Here is a 3,603-nt window from a genome sequence, read left to right on the forward strand (position 1 = left end):
TCTCCTCATCCTACCTGCCGGAGGCGCCTACCACCGGTCTCGTCATCTGTATTGGAGCTGATGGGGATATCCTCTAGTGGTCCTAATGGCTCCACTGAGCACTCATCTAACAGCCTGATCCGGAAAATGTCCCCGTGTCTGTCTGTCGGCCGGCTCGCCTCCCCTCTCCGTGTCATTATCTCTCCCCCTCCCCCCTCTCTTACCTCTTCTCCGGTCTCTCTCCCCTTGCGACCCCCCCCCTCCTCCTTCTCTCTGGCCTTCTCTAAAGCCTCTCATTTTCAGCTCAGCTTATGTTAGAATACGGCCTTAGTGTAATACTATATCGGAGCTGCATTTTGACGTTTTTATGAAAGCAGAGATTTAGGTGAAGGGATAAAGTCCGCATCTAGCCCTCAAAAGGATGGAGAGGGGAAGGAGGGGGGAAAAGGGAACGCTTGGAAGAGGAGAGACGAGACAGACAGACAGACAGACAGACAGACAGACAGACAGACAGACAGACAGACAGACAGACGGTAAGAGGCTACTCACGAAACATGCGGCCACACGGTAGAAGTCTGCTTTTTACTTCATGCTCGGTGAAACGGCGCTGCACTTCTGCTCCGTCCAAGAGGAAATGCTTGGGGAGGGAAAAAAGAAAAAAAGAAAATCACTTTTCACTGGATTTCGCTGTCCAAAACTTGGTGGAGGGGGGAAGCGTTCTTTTGTAACAGGCTGTATAACAGTCACACAATAACAAGTGTCTGCAGCACAAAGGCAGTGCGTAATGAGAGGGCGTCATACAGTAGCTGCCATCTTAACCGAAACCAGAACGCGGCCCCGTCTGCGGTTCGGCTCATGCAGACCTGCCCACTGTTTCCTTCCATCCCGCTCAATCACATCCAGCTTAGCATGTCGGGTGTCGCACCTCTACAGTGCCCCACACCCTCTGCCGAACGGCCGTCTTCGGGGCGGGTAAATACGACGACGAGGGCAAATTAAACCCAGAATCTCCCCAAAACTCAAGCCTTTCAAAAGCTCCTCGGCACGACTGCTGTCCCGCCACGCAGGCCCAACCTCTTCTCCCCCAGCAGCTTCGTTTTTATATCTGATTTCTCAAGCCAAGCCATTTCTTATCAGACTGTCTTGTCAGACCCTCCATCTCAGGCCCTACAGCAGGGCCTGAGATGGAGGGTCTGACCCAGCGCCTCTCTGATGCCTGGGACCAACGTAAGCAGAAAGTCTTAAGGCCGGAGCAGCCGAAGGACAAGGTGGAGCAGTTCGAGAAGGCCACAAAGGGAGTCCAGCAAGCGGTTCTGAAGTGTTCACAGGGACTTGCACGAGACGGACGGCCCAGGCAAAAGCTTCACTGGACCTCTCGACTGATGGAGGATACCCAAGCTGAGATGGCGACCTGGAGATGCTGCAGGAACTCGTGAAGGAGCTTTCTATATAGACGTCTTACCCCCCTTGCAGTGCCGATCGGCTTTCTATTAGTACACAGATATGAGAGCTTTCGGGCGTCCGGGTAGCGTAGCGGTCTATTCCGTTGCCTACCAACACGGGGATCGCCGGTTCGAATCCCCGTGTTTCCTCCGGCTCGGTCGGGTGGCCCTACAGACACAACCGGCCGTGTCTGCGGGTGGGAAGCCGGATGTGGGTATGTGTCCTGGTCGCTGCGCTAGCGCCTCCTCTGGTTGGTCGGGGCGCCTGTTCAGGGGGGAGGGGCAACTGGGGAGAATAGCGTGACGCTCCCCCTGGTGAAACTCCTCATTGTCAGGTGAAAAGAAGTGGCTGGCGACTCCACGTGTATCGGAGGAGGCATGTGGTAGTCTGCAGCCCTCCCCGAACCGGCAGAGGGGGTGGAGCAGCGACCAGAAGAGTGGGGTAATTGGCCGGATACAACTGGGGGGAGAAAAAAAAAGGGGGGGGGTATGAGATCTTTCCCAAACTGTGCTTCCCGTGACATTTAAGGATGAGTGCCGTTGTAGAAATGAACATGGCTTGGACGTTAGAGGGACGCTAAATAAGCAGGCGTAACACAGTAATAAGCATGACATCGCTGTGTGGCTCGAGATATCGTATTGACTTAAGGCTGCAACATCGCCAAGGGGATCAACGGCGAGCATGTAAAGCCTCGACACCTTCGCCAAACACCCACGTCCACCCGCGCTACGCCGGCGTTACAGCCAAGGGCGCAGCTACACGGCTGAACGGTCTCGCCTTCGCCACGGCTTGAAATGGCTCGCTTTCACAGCGTAGAAACCAAACCGGGCCAACAAATATGGACAAAGGACCCCCCCCCCCCGGCTTTCAAACCCCCCCCCCCCCCGGTAACAGTTTACACGCCAAACCTTGGCAATAATCATAAGTCAAAGAGACGGCTGAGGCCTCGGGCTCAAACCGGCCCACTCAGCTTTTTCAGAGATTGAATTGGACCAATAATCACGCTAATAGGACAGCTGACCCTGTTGGCACGGGTTCACAGGCAGCGGAGGTGCACTGGAAACAGAAGAAAACACCAGTATCGTGGCAGACGTGGAGATCTTCGTCGTCTGGTTCCACTTTGGGCGTGATTGTGTTCCTCTTCATTATTCAAACGCCGCTGCATCGTGGTCCGGCGGTGGTAGCAAATGTTTTCCATGTGTTTCTGATTGCCCCGCTAGAGGTATTTAACACAAGGTGAAGTCATTAACACGTGGATGCTGTTGTCAGATGTGGAGCCAGCTGCACCTGGGGTTCGAGAAGAGACCCGTCCCTCCAAAGACCAGGAGACGACGTGAAACCCCCCGGACACGGCGGCGACGCTTGTCAAGTCCATTGCAAAACCCCTACACACGCTTTTTCAGCACCCCCTGATATTACTGTTCAGTGTGGGTAGAGGATCTAGTCTGTTACAGTAGACCACACAACAACAACGACAACAACAACAACAACAACACTCCTCTCAGCAGGACACTGCATGCCCCCTTAACTATAGACAACCCCATTTTCATTATAGTTTGGACAATCATGTTCGATCCTTGTGTTATGCCTTGTTCCTATTTGATGCCTTGTTCCTATTTGATGCCTTGTTCCTATTTGATGTCTTGTTCCTATTTGATGCCTTGTTCTTATTTGATGCCTTGTTCCTATTTGATGTCTTGTTCCTATTTGATGCCTTGTTCTTATTTGATGCCTTGTTCCTATTTGATGTCTTGTTCCTATTTGATGCCTTGTTCTTATTTGATGCCTTGTTCCTATTTGATGTCTTGTTCCTATTTGATGCCTTGTTCTTATTTGATGCCTTGTTCTTATTTGATGTCTTGTTCCTATTTGATGTCTTGTTCCTATTTGATGCCTTGTTCTTATTTGTTGCCTTGTTCCTATTTGATGTCTTGTTCCTATTTGATGCCTTGTTCTTATTTGATGCCTTGTTCCTATTTGATGCCTTGTTCTTATTTGATGCCTTGTTCTTATTTGATGCCTTGTTCTTATTTGATGCCATGTTCCTATTTGATGCATGGTTACTATTTGATGCCTTGTTCCTATTTGATGCCTTGTTCTTATTTGATGCCTTGCTCTTATCTGATGCCTTGTTCTTATTTGATGACTTGTTCTTATTTGATGTCTTGTTCCTATTTGATG

The 3,603-nt window shown here is 51.0% G+C and overlaps 1 long non-coding RNA gene across 1 annotated transcript in view; it reads right to left on the reverse strand.

Annotated features, from left to right (window-relative positions):
- Positions 1-586, reverse strand: part of LOC130127528 (uncharacterized) — a 36,260-nt gene extending 35,674 nt beyond the window's left edge. Inside the window, exon 1 of the long non-coding RNA XR_008811831.1 lies at positions 529-586. This is a non-coding gene — a long non-coding RNA (uncharacterized LOC130127528). The remainder of the gene's footprint in view (positions 1-528) is intronic.
- Positions 587-3,603: the final 3,017 nt, after the last annotated feature.

Source organism: Lampris incognitus, chromosome 17 (genome assembly GCF_029633865.1).
Source record: "Lampris incognitus isolate fLamInc1 chromosome 17, fLamInc1.hap2, whole genome shotgun sequence".
Lineage (NCBI taxonomy): Eukaryota > Metazoa > Chordata > Actinopteri > Lampriformes > Lampridae > Lampris > Lampris incognitus.